Raw genomic sequence first — 15,276 nt, forward strand, 5'->3', positions numbered from 1 at the left:
CAGCTGACAGAAAGCTGGAAGAAGCCATTCTGCATGAGCCAATGGGTACCACAGTGGCACATCTGTCATGGTGGAAACCAACTGCCCTCCAATTAGACTGGAGGCCCGCTCCATGGGAGGAAATACATCCCTGATACTGAAAACTTAAAACAGAGGCAGTCGTGAGCCCTAGGGGTGTAACGTCTGCTGCTGTCTGGCTAAATGTATATACTATGCTTATCAAACTGCCCAGTAAGCACTTCTCTTAATGTTCATACCCTTATATTAATGCTACTCTCACTTTTGGTAGAGAATCTTCTCTTTTCATGTGGCAATGACCTTGGGGATGACTCAGAAGGCATCATGGTGCTAAAAAGAAGTGACAGAAGTGCTCAGTACTACAATATCACTATCATACCTTCCTAGACTCAGGGTCTATTGCGAAAGAGGTAGCAGAAAGAATGTAAGAACCAAAGGAAGGGTAGGACTCCATACAACGTGCTTCCCCCAGACACAAAATGGCCTGGATATCCATGACCTCACAGTGCCTGACACTACCTACACAAGACCATCATAATAGGAAGAAAAGATCATGACATCAAAATAAAAGAGAGACTCATTGAAAGGGGGAGGGGATATGATGGAGAATGGAGTCTCAAAGGGGAAAGTGAGGGGAGGGAGGGCATTACCATGGGATATTTTTCATAATCATGGAAGTTGTTAATAAAAAAAATTTTGAAAGTAAATAAAAAACTATCTCAGGTGTTGAATTTTCTTGCTTCATTCACCCCATCACTACTTGGATATGCCAGGGTCCAGGCTCAATTTAGAAAGAATGTTAAAATACTTTTAAACCAGGCATGGTGGCTCACACCTTTAATCCCACCACTCAAGAGGCAGAGGTAAGAGGATCACTGTGAGTTCAAGAGCGCCCTGAGAATACACAGTGAATTCTAGGCCCACCTGGGCTAGAGTGAGACCCTACCTCGGAGGGGGAGTATATGTGGGGGAGGGATGAATTTGGGAGGGAGAGGAAATGAGTAGTGTTGGTTGCTTAGAATTACAGGCAAGAGGCCAGGCGTGGTGGCGCATGCCTTGAATCCCAGCTGGGGAGGTAGACAGCAAGTGGACCGCCATGAGTTCGAGGCCACCCTGAGAGTACATAGTGAATTCCAGGTCAGCTTGCACCAGAGAAGACTCTACCTCAAAAAAAAAAAAAAATAAAATAAATAAATAAGCCTGGTGTGGTGGTGCATGCCTTTAATCTCAACATTTGGGAGGCAGAGGTAGGAGGATCACCATGAGTTCTAGGCCACCCTGAAACTACAGAGTGAATTCCAGGTCAGCCTGGGCTAGACCAAGACCATATCTTGAAAATCAAAATAAATAAATAAATAAATAAATAAGAATTGCAGGCAGGGAGCTGGAGAGATGGCTCAGCTGTTAAAGGCACTTACTAGCAATGTCCGCTGGCCCAGGTTCAATTCCCTAATACCCACACAAAGCCAGATTTACAAAGTTGGGCATGCATCTAAAATTAGTTTGCAGTGGCAAGAGGCCCTGATGTGTCCATTCTCTCTCGGACATTTTTTTTTCTTTCCTTGCAAATAAATACTTTTGTTATTGTTTTTGGAGGGGTGGTTCAAGGTAGGGTCTTGCTCTAGCCCAAGGTGACCTGGAGCTCACTATGTAGCCGCAGGATGGCCTCGAACTCATGGTGACCCGGTGATCCTCCTACCTCTGTCTCCCAAGTGCTGGGACTAAATAGTGTGTGATACCCTGCTTGTTGCTGTTTTACTTTTTCAAGGTAGGTTTTCACTCTAGCCCAGGCTGACCTGGAATTCACTATGTAGTCTGAGGGTAGGAAGTGCCTCATCCTTTCACCTCTGCCTTCCCAGGGCTGGGATTAAAGGCATATGCCACCACACCCAGCTACAGATAAATAATTAAAAAAAAAAAAAAAGCAGGCAGGAACTCCAATAGATATTTCCATTTGTCCAGTATAGACAAAAGATTCAGGTTTGAGAGTGACTCTAGAGTAAATACAGCCCTGGCCACAGAGCAAGTCAGAACAGTGCCCCTTTCCTGAGCAGTAAGGACATGCCAGGTCCTGTTCTATTTCCCTTAACCCCTCTGTGACTCTCCTGCACAGCCACAGAAAGGAGGTATCACGACAGGCCCCACTGTGTAGGAGAGGGGAGTCTGTCAGTCGCCACTCTGACCCCTTCTAACCCTTCTAGTAGAGCAGGCTTCTCACTCTGCAAGAAAGACAAACCCTATTGCAGGGAGAGCTTTTAATAACCCGTCAGAATTGCCCCTGCTTAAAAAAAAAAAGGGCTGGAGGGATGACTTAGCATTTAAGGTGCTTGCCTACAAAGCCAAAGGACCCAGGTTCAATTCCCCAGGACCCACAAAAACCAGACACACAAGGTGGTGCATGCATCTGGAGTTCGTTTGCAATGGCTAGTGGCCCTTATGCACCCATTCTCTATCTGCCTATCTCTCTCTGTCAAGTAAATAAATAAAATATTTTTTAAAAACTGGAAGTGATCTCCTGAGGACAAAGTTATAAATCAACCAGCGTTCTGGCCTTGTTGATGCAGGCATAGGCAAATGAGATGTAAATAGACGTATGTACCCAGCCCAGGGTCACAGAAGCAGCTTGCTAGATAGAAGGAACCATGTGGCTCAGAAACTCTTCGGGCCCTCACAAGGAGCTTCTCCCCTGCTCCTCCCTCCACCATAGGGCAGCAGCCATCTTGCTGTCAAGTCCCCCAGCTTAGGAGGGAGAAGCTGCAAGGTGATAGGATCGCCCCCCACCCCCCGGGGAAGACCCTCGGTAAGCAAGCCTCCTTTGCTTGGGAAACAGCTGTCAAAAGAACATGGCCATGCGCTCCAGCTCTGCGCCGTCCCGCTGGGGAGTTGGGGAGTTCCCTGCAGACAGGCTTAGTCCAAGCACACGCACTCCCACAAGGCGTTCCTGCAGCAGCAATGGCTGAGCACCCCAGGGGGGACTGCCTGCTTGCAAGGACGTGAAGTCCTCTGAAAGGTGCGATAGACACTCGACAAAGGCCAGGCTATAGCTATAAAATCTGACCTGGCAGCCAGTACAGAAAGCCAACCCACCATCTAAGCAGTCAGTCTAGGTCAACCACAACCCTGTAACAAGCCACTGGAAGCAGCAGGCTGGAGAGATGGCTTATGGTTAAGGCGCTTGCCTATGAAGCCTAAAGACCCGGGTTCGACCCTCCAGTTCCCATGTTAGCCAGACGCACAAAGATGAGGCAAGTGCAAGGCCGCACATGCCCACTTGGTGGTGCAAGTGTCTGGCGTTCAATATCAGTGGCTGAGGCCCTGGTGTGCCAATTCTCTTCTCTCTCTGTCTCTCTCTCTTTACATATATTTTTGAGGTGGGGTGGGTGAGGTAGGGTCTCACTCTAGCCCAGGCTGACCTGGAATTCACTGTGTACTTTCAGGGTGTCCTCGAACTCATAGTGATCCTCCTACGTCTGCATCCTGAGTGCTGGTATTAAGGGTGTGTGCCACCCCATGGGGCTGCCCCTCTTAATCTCAATTCAGTTGGCACATACTTCCTCTTATTCTTAGAACACCTGGGGTCCAGTTCTGGCCCCCCCACCCCTGCTTTTTAAAAATTTAGCTGAGCGTAGTGATACACGACTTTAATCCCAGCACTCGGGAGGCAGAGGTAGGAGGATAGCCGTGAGTTCGAGGCCACCCTGAGACCACATAGTGAGTTCCAGGCTAGCCTGAACTAGAGTGAAACCCCACCTCAAAAAACACGAAAGAAGAACGGCGCGCCCGAGGACCCTGTGTCCGTGTCTTGCTTCAACAGTGTTTGGACGGAACAGACCCGGGGACTTTCTCCTTTTCCTTTCTTTCCCCCCCCAAAAAAAAATTTCCAACTGGCTTCCAGTCTCTCCAGTCACCGCCACCGGGACCATTTCCTCGCCGCCTGCGCCTTCCAGGGCCATCCAGAACCTTCTAACTTCTTACTGCCGGACCAGCCATGACCTCCCAGATTCGTCAAAATTATTCCACGAGGTGGAGGCTGCCGTCAACCGCCTGGTCAACTTGCACCTGCGGGCCTCCTACACCTACCTCTCTCTGGCTACTATTTCCACCGGGACGATGTGGCTCTGCCCGGCCTGGGCCACGTCTTCCGAGAGCTGGCCGAGGAGAAGCGCCAGGGCGCGGAGCGTCTACTCAAGATGCAAAACCAGCGCGGCGGCCGGGCGCTCTTCCAGGATGTGCAGAAGCCTTCTCAAGATGAGCGGGGAAAAACTCAGGAGGCCATGGAAGCCGCCTCGGCACTGGAGAAGAACCTGAAGCAGGCTCTTTTGGATCTTCATGCGCTGGGTTCTACCTGCACAGACCCCCATCTCTGTGACTTCCTGGAGAACCACTTCTTGGATGAGGAGCTGAAGCTCATCAAGAAGATGGGCGATCACCTGACCAATCTGCGCAGACTGGCGAGCCTTCAGCCAAATCTGGGCGAGTATCTCTTCGAGCGGCTCACCCTGAAGCACGACTAGATGCTGCACAGCCTTCCAGGGATTCCTGCTCTGCCTTAACCTCCCTCAGGACCTCCTCCATCCCAGCCTCTCCAGCTTTGTAACACCCAGATCCCCTGTCAAGTCTTGGACCAAATGAAATAAAAGTTTTGTGCAGCAACTCAATAAAAAAAACAAAAACAAGAAAGAACAAAAAACATCCCCCCACTTTTTTTTTTTTTTTTTTTTTTTTTATATTCAGGCAGGAAAAGTGTTACTTACCCGGATGGGGCCACTGCAGAAGTCTTTGAGAAACCAGGCTTGGTGTAGGCTTCCTTCCCTCCTAACCACCCAGGGAGGCAAACCTTCTAGGGCACTCTTCAAATTTACACTTAGCCCTATGGTGACATTCAAGAAAGAGGGCTAAAGAGAGCTTTCACATGCACGGGGGTGACCTAAAGGCAAGTCAGTGGTGACTTGGGCACAAGGCTCAGCCTTCCCTTGTGATTTTTTTTTTTTTTTTACCTCCTTGGTTTCAGGGATCACGAGCCCCACCCTGCCTCTCTGAGCTTCCTTTATTCTGGAAGGCAGATGGCTCTGGAAGAATCCCTTCTCCCTCCCTGGAGTGGCTCCACCCAAGACAACCCCGCCTGCTAACCGCCAGACAAGGGCAATGGGGAGCCCACATCCCCGGGCTCACCGTCCTGTGCAGCTCAGTGTCCTGGCTGTCTCCATACCTCTTCATGCATGGCCCCTGTATCCCCAGAGCAGCCCTGTGAGCTGCATACCATCATTAGCAGAGCAAATGGAGAACAGATGGGGAAACTGAGTCATGGGCTAATTGGTGTGCCCAAAGAGAACAGGTATTAAAATCTAGGTCCAGCCGGGCATGGTGGTACACACCTTTAATGCCACCATTAAGGAGGCAGAGATAGGAGGACAGCCATGAGTTCGAGGCCACCCTGAAACAACCTATGAATTCCAGGTCAGCCTGGGCTAGAGTGAGACCCTACCTCGAAAAAACAAAACAAAAAAAAAATCTAGGTCCAGGGCTTAGAAAAATGGCTTAGCAGTTAAGGCGCTTGTCTGCAAAGCCAAAGGACCCAGGTTTGATTCCCCAGTACCCATGTAAGCCAGATGCACAATGGGGCACATGTATCTGGAATTTGTTTGCAGTGGCTGGAGGCCCTAGAGTGCCCATTCTCTCTCTCTCTCTCTATTTCTGTATCTCTCTCTCAAAATAAATAAATAAAGTATTTTTTAAAAAAATCTAGGTCCATAAGCTAGAGAAATGAGCCAGTGGTTAAAGGCATTTGCTTGTAAAACATGATGGCCTGGGTTTGATTCCCCAGTACTCATGTAAAGTCAGATGCACAAAGTGACACATGTGTCTATAGTTCATTTGCAGTGGCAGGAGCCCTGGTGCATCCACACCCATACTCTGCCTGTCTGCCTCTTTCTGTTTCTCTCTTAAATAAATAAATGTTCTTTAAAGTAAAATGCAGGACTGAAGGGCATGGTGGCTCCTGACTTTAATCCCAGCACTCAGGAGGCAGAGGTAGGAGGATCACTGTATCTGAGTCTACAGAGTGAATTCCAGGTCAGCCTGTGCTGGAGTGAGGCCCTACCTTGAAAAAACAAAAAGGCACAAACCAACCGCCAGGTTCATCTCTTCCTTCCTCCCCGTAATGTTTCCAGAGACACATACATACTGAGGGGAGACTCTTTGGGGCTATCCAACGTTGAATGGTTCATTTATTTTATTTATTTATTTTTTTAAATTTTTATTAGCATTTTCCATGATTATAAAAAAAAAATCCCATGTTAATTCCCTCCCTCCCCCCCCCTTTCCCCTTTGAAATTCCATTCTCCATCATATTACCTCCCCATCACAATCAGTTCATTTATTTTAAGAGAACTGCTGGGTTCTCTCTCAGAGATTCTTAGTTGGCATTGGTCTCCGAAGGGCTCAGCAAGCCCCGAGTTAGGGGCTGCGAGGGCAGAGGAGACAGGAGCTGCTCTAGCTCAGGCCTAGCCCTTTCTTTCTTTTCTTTTTTTTTAATTTAATTTTATTTATTTATTTGAGAGCAACAGACACAGAGAGAAAGACAGAGGGAGAGAGAGAGAATGGGCGCGCCAGGGCCTCCAGCCTCTGCAAACGAACTCCAGACGCGTGCGCCCCCTTGTGCATCTGGCTAACGTGGGACCTGGGGAACCGAGCCTTGAACCGGGGTCCTTAGGCTTCACAGGCAAGCGCTTAACCGCTAAGCCATCTCTCCAGCCCTCCTAGCACTTTCTTAGGAGTGAGACGTCACCCCTCGCTCTCCCACCACTCAGTCACCACCGGGCTTTTCCCGGCAGCCGCACACTGTTTCCCTTCCGCTGAGCGCTGGCCAGCTGCTAGACTTTTCAAGTGAAACCAGCTTGTTGATAACCAGATTCCTGAGTTGGGCGCAGACCCTCAGGGCAGGCCCTCCAGGCAGGACAGCTCTATAGCTGTAACTAGTACCCCCAGGGAATCTTATCAGTAAGGATGCTGTGAGCCAAGACCCCCCCCATAGGTCCCTCAAAGGAAAGTAAAGAGGCAGTGACTTACGTTGAAGCTACAAGGCTTGCACCTAGGGCCTTCATGTCCACCAGCCCAGCAGATGCCTCCGTGGCTGGCTATGCTGGACAGGGAGGGCGCTGCCACTGTGGAAGCCCAGACAGACTTTCCTTCAGGAACAGCCTTTTATTATTATTATTATTATTATTATTATTATTATTATTATTATTACCTCAGTTGCTGCCACTTCTGTTAGGCCAGGCTCTGAGGACAAGCATCCACACAGACAAAACTTAAAAGAAAAATAAAATCATGTTGCACAAGAGAAGCCAGGGCCAAATCAGGCCATGCTGCTAGCTACTAACTGATGTGGCCAGGCTCACGTACGTGTAGAGAGGGAATTCACTCCGTACTCTCAGGTTAGCCTCGGGCTCACGGTGATCCTCCCACTTTTGCCCCCCAAATGCTGGAGTTAAAGATATAGAGAGAGGCCAGGCATGGTGGTGCACACCTTTTAATCCCAGCACTCGGAAGGCAGAGGTAGGAGGATCGCTGTGAGTTCGAGGCCACCCTGAGACTCCATAGTGAATTCCAGGTCAGCCTGGGCTAGAGCGAGAACCTACCTCAAAAAACCAAAAAAAAAAAAAAAAAAAAGAAAGAAAAAAAGAGATATATAGAGAGCTGGAGAGATGGCTTAATGGTTAAGGTACTTGCCTGTAAAGCCAAAGGACCTAGGTTCAATTTCCTAGGACCCACATAAGCCAGAGCATGTGTCTGGAGTTTGTTTGCAGTGGCTGGGTACCCTGGCGCACCCATTCTCTCTCCTCTCTTCCTCTGTCTCTCTCAAATAATTAAATATAAAATAAACACACATATACATATATATGTATGTATTTACATGTACGCAATGTATTGTGCATGTATACAACATGGCCTCTTGCCAATGCAAACAAATTCCAAATGCACACACCACTTTTTTGTGCTTTTGTGTTTGGCATTACACAGGTACTGGAGAATCAAACCCAGCCTGACAGGCTTTGCAAGCAAGTGCCTTTAACCACTGAGCTATGTCTCGTCTATTTCTTTATTTCTTTCTTTTTCTTTCTTTTCTTTTTTTTTTTTGTTTTTCAAGGTAGGGTCTCACTCTAGCCCAGGCTGACCTGGAATTCACTATGGAGTCTCAGGGTGGCCTCGAACTCACGGGGATCCTCCTACCTCTGCCTCCCCAGTGCTGGGATTAAAGGCATGCGCCACCACGCCCGGCTTCTTTTTCATTTCTTTGAAGCAAGGGCTCATTGTAACCCAGGCTGGCCACAAATTAGCTGTGTAGCCAAGGCCTTCAACTCCTAATCCTCACGCACCACCAGGCCCCATAGCGCTCTCCTTTATAAACAGGTTTTTCCTTCAATGGCCCCTCCTGCATAGTGACACTTTAGCGACATTCAATAATTGTCAGACGGATGCATAAATGAAGGGCAGAAGGAGACAGGCTTGTTAACAGCTAATAGTAACTCATGCCAAGTACAGTGACTGCTCAACGGTGGTGAGTGAGTCACCAAGCCTGCAGGGAAGGAAGAGAGAAAAAGCCCTTCACTGTCTTCCCCCACTGGGCAGTCACAACAGGGTCATCGTGTCCCCGCAGAAGACAGCACAATACTATACACTGCCAAGCAGAGTTCCAAAGCAACAGCCCCTGCGGTCACCCTTCTTCCTTCTCCCATGGTGAGCGACAGAACCTTCTAGAACCCTGGAAGCCCCCCATGGTTCCTTTTACGGCGACATGGTGGCAGCCTCTCTGGTCTTCATGCAGCTTCCATCCTGGACCTCAGGTGGGGGCGGGGAGGGTGTTTACTTGCTTTCCTTTATCATAATTTAGCCATGAATATCGATGTCTAAGTTGCCTGGTTTGCAATCTTCTTCTTCCTTTTTTTTTTTTTTTTAACAGTATTTATTATTTATTTATTTGACAGAGAAAGAGGGAGAGAGAGAATGGGCGTGCCAGGGCCTCCAGCCACTGCAAAAAAACTCCAGACGCGTGTGCCCCCTTGTACATCTGGCTAATGTAGGTCCTGGGGAATCGAACCTGGGTCCTTTGGCTTTGCAAGCAAACACCTTAACTGCTAAGCCATCCCTCCAGCAGCTCCCCTGCCAACACACTTTTTTGGTTTGTTTGTTTTTTTGAGGTAATGTCTCACTTTAGCCCATGCTGACCTGGAATTCACTATGTAGTCTCAGGCTGGCCTCAAACTCACGGCGGTCCACCTACCTCTGCCTCCCAAGTGCTGGGATTGAAGGTGTGCACCACCATACTGGCTGCATCTTCTTCTTTTTTTTTTAATATTTATTTATTTATGACAGAGAGACTGAATGGGCACACCGGGGCCTCTAGCCACTGCAAACAAACTCTAGATGCATGCGCCCCTGCACCTGGCTTTACGTATGTACTGCAGAATTGAACCAGGGTTACTAGGCTTTGCAGGCAAGTGCCTTAACCACTAAGCTATCTATCCAGACCAACCTAAATTATAAAACTGAACTGCCCATTAAACAAGAACTTCCGCAGGGGGTGGTAGCACATACTTTTAATCCCAGCACTTGGGAGGCAAAGGTAGGAGGTTCACCGTAAGTTCAAGGCCACCCTGAGACTACATAGTAACTTCCAGGTCAGCCTGGGCTAGAGCAAGATGCTACCTCAAAAAAAAAATAAATAAATAAAAATAAAAAACCTTAATAATTGAATTATCTGATTGCAAGACTGCTTTTATGACCTTCCTCTGAGCCTCAAGGGCTTTGTTCCCACCTGCTAGGCTCTAAAAGACCATCACTGGGCAGAAATGTAAGAGCCAAAGGAAGGGTAGGACTCCTTACAATGTGCTCCCTCCAGACATAAAATGGCCTGAATATCCATGACCTCACAGTGCCTGACACTACCTACACAAGACCATCATAAGAGGAAGAAAAGATCATGACATCAAAATAAAAGAAAAACTGATTGAGATGGGTAGGGAATATGATGGAGAATGGAATTTCAAAGGGGAAAATGGGGGAGGAAGGGTATTACCATGGGATATATTATTATTATTATTATTATTATTTTTAGTTTTTCGAGGTAGGGTCTCACACTAGTTCAGGCTGACCTGTAATTCACTATGTAGTCTCAGGGTGGCCTAGAACTCACAGCGATCCTCCTACCTCTGCCTCCCGAGTGCTGGGATTAAAGGCGTGTGCCACCATGCCTGGCACCATGGGATATTTTTTATAATCATGGAAAATGTTAATAAATATTGAGAAAAATAAATAAATAAAAGCCCACCACTGGGCTGGATGTGGTGGCGCACGCCTTTAATCCCAGCACTCAGGAGGCAGAGGTAGGAGAATTGCCGAGTTCAAGGCCACCCTGAGACTACAGAGTGAATTCCAGGTCAGCCTAGGCTAGAGCAAGACCCTACCTCGAAAAACCAAAAAAAGAAAAAAAGACCACCACTGGGCTGGAGAGATGGCTTAGCAGTTAAGGCATTTGCCTGCAAAGCTAAAGGACCCTGGTTTGATTCCCCAGGACCCATGTAAACCAGATGCACAAAGTGGCACATGCATCTGGAGTTCATTTGCAGTGGCTGGAGGCCCTAGCACACCCATTCTCTTTCTCTCTCTCTCTCAAATAAATAAATAATAAAAATTAAAAAAAAAAAGACCACCACTTTCTGTCCTCTGCATGAATCGCTTCTCCCAATGATGAAGTCACCTGTCTGGAGTCACCTCCCCAGCCAGACCACATGCTCTGTACAAGGCACATAAATCCAGGGGCACGATGCTCTGTGGGCCAGGTGTGGGGCAGGAGCCTGGCCAGCTCCCCCCGCCACGTCTGCAGCCCCCCCCCCCCCACTCAGCAACAGAGCAAGTTCCATTTCAGCACCACTTCCAGGCCAACTTGAAAGCTGAGACAGGCACAGCCGGGCCTCCAGAGAGCTCCTCCGGATGCCGGCGGGCTTGTGCTGGGCTGACTCACTTCCTCACCTTAATTCTCCCCTAATGCCTTCCCTTTCTCCCAAGCTTTGCTTCGGCACCAGCTTAGGTGTGGAATGTCTGGGGAAGCCGCGCAGGTGGGTTGGCCCAGCTGTCTGCGCAGATATTCCGCACAGGGCTGGGGGCAGAAGACACGGGCGTGAAACTGACGGCAGGTTTGTGTGAAGGCTCTGGAGCACACCCTAGTTCCCTCAGCAAGTTCATCCCCTGTGAGTGTGAGCATGGATCAAAGCTTTAAAGAAGGGTCTTTGGAGCAGGTGGAGCGGGGGGCTGGTGGAGGACGCAGCTAATGTTGAAGATCCATAGGCTTCTATCCTGTTCCTCTCTTCCATCTCTGGGATAAAAGGACTGCATCCTGGAAGTTCAAGGTTTTTTTTTTTTTTTTTTTTTTTTTTGTTTTGTTTTTCAAGGTAGGGTTTCAGTCTAGTCCAGACTGACTTGGAATTCACTCTAGTCTCAGGGTGGCTTCCTACTCATGGTGATCCTCCTACCTCTCCCTCCCAAGTGCTGGGATTAAAGACATGCGCCACCACGCCCGGCTCAAGTTGATTTTTTAATATTTTATTTTTATTTATTTATTTGAGAGAGAGAGATAGAAGCAGATAGCTTCTGGCCACTGCAAGTGAACTCCGGCCACATGTGCCACCTTGTGTATCTGGCTTTATGTGAGCACTAGGGAATCGAACTTGGATTCTTTGGCTTTGTAGGCATGTGAAGTCATCTCTCCAGCCCCACAAGGTTATGTTTTAATTAATTAATTAAGAAAGATAGAAAGAAAGACATAGAGATGCAGGTAGAGAGAATGGGCACACCAGGGCCTCTAGCCACAACAAACAAACTCCAGACACATGCACCACCATGTGCATCTGGCTAACATGGGTTCTAAGGAATCAAACCTGGGTCCTTGGACTTCACAGGCAAGTGCTTTAACCACTAATCCATCTTTTTAGCCGAAGGTTATGTTTTATATGATGGTTCTATGGTTTAAGAATGTCCCTCTAAAGCTTATCAGCTGGAAATTTATCCTCAAGAAGAGATGGGGCCATTGGGAAGTAATTAAGGTTAGCTGAGGTCACGAGGGCAGCATTAAGGCTGGAAGATAGGCTCAGATAGGGCAAGATTGTGAGTCATATGAAGATTAACTTCAGCACCCAGCAACCGAGATAGACTGTCCCTTGGACTGTCCAGTACAGCACCAAGGATTGTATCAACTAGCAAAGAAAATCAGCCAGGCATGGTGGTGCACGCCTTTAATCTCAGCATTTGGGAGGTAGAGGCAGGAGGATCGCCATGAGTTCGATGCCAGCCTGAGACTACATAGTGAATTCCAGGTCAGCCTGGACTACAGTAAGACCCTGCCTGAAAAATAATTAATTAAGGGCTGGAGGGATGGCTTAGTGGTTAAGGTGTTTGCCTGAAAAGCCAAAGGACTCCAGTTTGATTCCCCAGGGCTCATGTTAGCTGGATGCACAAGGGGACACACGCATCTGGAGTTCCTTTGCAGTGGCTGGAGGCCCTGGTGCCCATTCTCTCTCTCTCTCCCCCTCTTTCTCTGTCAAATAAATAAATAAATAAATAAAATTAAAAAGTCTTGAACTCCTGGTGATCCTCCTACTTCAGCCTCCAGTGCTGAGATTAAAGGTGTGAGGCACCACACATGGTTTGGGGGTTTGGGTGTGCGTGTTTGTTCTGACATTCACTGTGTACTCCTGGAGACAAGGATGGAAACACTCTGGCTTTTCTCCTTCATAAAACAGACAGCATGAGTTGTTGGAGAGATGGCTTAGTGGTTAAATATTTGATTCCCTAAGACTCACATAAGCCAGATGCACAAGGTGGTGCATGCATCTGGAATTCATTTGCAGTCGCTACAGGCCCTGCTGTGCCCATTCTCTCTATCTGCCTCTTTCTCTCTATCTCTCTCAAATAAATAACAATTGCCAGGTGTGCACACCTTTAATCCCAGCACTGGGGGGAAAGGGGGCTAAGGTAGGTGAATCACAGTGAGAGAGTCAAGGCCACACTGAGACTACGTAGTGAATTCCAGGTCAGCCTGGGCTAGAGAGAGACCCTACCTTGAAAAACCAAAATTAAAATTAATGAAAACTTTAAAAAATATATTTTTAAAAATCAGGCAATATAACAATATCAGATTCAATCTCTGGGGCTGGAGACAGAGCCCATGAGTCCTGACAGGCAGGCTCTACCACCAGCACCCCATCAAGGGCCAGAAACATGCCATGGAATAAACTCAGCAGGATACTCACTATATAGGAAAACAGTGAATGGTGGCCGCTCACATCGTCTGCATAGACATGCGGTCTTTGTAGCCAACTACTGAATAAGCTTGGTGGGCATCATTTTGTGGATGACACAACTCCTAAATACCCCTTCCGTCATGGTGTCAAGCCTCTCCCCACCACCTTTTATTCCCCCGGGATACACCTGGGTGTTGGCTGGCATTTGCTCTCTCCGCTGGTAGCTGAAGCTAGCACGGGTAACTGGATGCTCTGACCAAGGGAGCAGGGTGAATCCTGGCAGTGGGGACTGAGTTGGCCCTGGGTCCACAGGCATGGTGGTCAGTTGTGTTGGTCACACCGAGCCCGGGATGTAACCGGCTGGGTTCTCTGTGATCAGTCACCCTTGGTTTTTGCCCAGTTTCTCATCCTGAGTTTCTAGCCTTCGTGATAATTCCGTAAGCTGCCCTACTTGTTTCCAAAAGCAAAACAAAACTTTTCTGGTTCGTTAGCCAGATTTGGTTTCTATTTTTTTTTTTTTTTTTTTGTTACCAGGAACTCTATTAATAAAGCTGGTTCCAAGGCTGACTCAAGTTATCCAAAAAAAAAAAAAAAAAAAACAGGGCAGTGAGATTTGATATGACCATGTGACTGAGGGGACCCAGTGAACACTCTTCTCTTACTCACTTACACTGTCTTTGCTTTAAGATCAGGAGACATACAAAAATAAACAGCCGGGCGCAGTGGTGCACACCCTCAGTCCTATCACTCAGGAGGCAGAGGAAAGAGAATCACTGAGTTCAAGGCCACCCTGCAACTACATAGTGAATTCCAGGTCAGCCTGGGCTAGAGTGAGACTACCTCGACAAATCAAACTAATAAAAATAAAATAAAAGAGGGCTGAAGACATGGCTTAGTGGTTAAGGTGCTTGCTTGCGAAGCCTTAGAACCTGAGTTCAATTCCCCAGGACCCCGTAAAGCCACAAGGTGGTGCATATGTCCGGAGTTCATTTGCAGTGGCTAAAGGCCCTAATGTGCCCATTCTCTCTCTCTTTCCCACTCTTTCACATAAATAAGTAAATAAGGCTTTTATTTTTTTTGGCTTGTCAAGGTAGGGTCTCACTCTAGCTCAGGCTGACTTGGAATTCACTGTGTAGTCTCAGGGTGGCCTTGAACTCACAGCAATCCTCCTACCTCTGCCTCCCAAGTGCTTGGATTAAAATGGTACACCACCACACCCAGCCCAAATTTATATATATATATGAATTTATATATATATATATATATATATATATATATATATATATATATATATATATATAAATTTTGATTTCTTCAAGGTAGGGGTTCACTCTAGTCCAGACTGACCTGGAATTAGTCTCAGTGCGGCCTCAAACTCATGGTAATCCTCCTACCTCTGCCTCCCAAGTGCTGGGATTAAAGGTGTGTGCCACCATGCCCAACAAATAAAATATTTTTTAAATGCTTTTTTAAAAAACAATTTATTTGTATTTATTTATTAGACACAGATACAGAGTGAGAATGGGTGCATCAGGGCCTCTAGCCACTGCAAACAAACTTCAGATGCATGTGCCACCATGGGCATCTGCCTTACGTGGGACATGGAGAATCGAACCTGGGTCCTTAGGCTTGGCAGGCATGAGTCTTAACAGCTAAGCCATCTCTCCAGCCCAAGATATTTTTTAAAAAATAAAATATGCTGGTTGTGGTGGCACATGCCTTTACTCTCAGCATTCAGGAGGCAGAAGTAGGAGGATTGCTGTTAGTTCAAGGGCACCCTGAAACTCATAGTGAATTCCCGATCAGCTTGGGCTAGAGTGAGACTCTACCTTGAGAAACCAAAAATAAATAAATAGATAAAATAAAATAAAACCCTTTCCTTCCCTAAATTGCTTCTGGTGTATTATTATTATTATTGTCAAGGTAGGGTCTCACTTTAGCCCAGGCTAGCCTGGAATTT

At 47.4% G+C, this 15,276-nt stretch overlaps 1 pseudogene; it reads left to right on the plus strand.

Moving 5' to 3' along the window:
* The first annotated feature begins 3,952 nt into the window (after positions 1-3,952).
* LOC123455804 lies at positions 3,953-4,614 on the plus strand (annotated as a pseudogene).
* The last annotated feature ends 10,662 nt before the right edge of the window (positions 4,615-15,276 follow it).

Source organism: Jaculus jaculus, chromosome 18 (assembly GCF_020740685.1).
Source record: "Jaculus jaculus isolate mJacJac1 chromosome 18, mJacJac1.mat.Y.cur, whole genome shotgun sequence".
In the NCBI taxonomy this organism is placed as follows: domain Eukaryota; kingdom Metazoa; phylum Chordata; class Mammalia; order Rodentia; family Dipodidae; genus Jaculus; species Jaculus jaculus.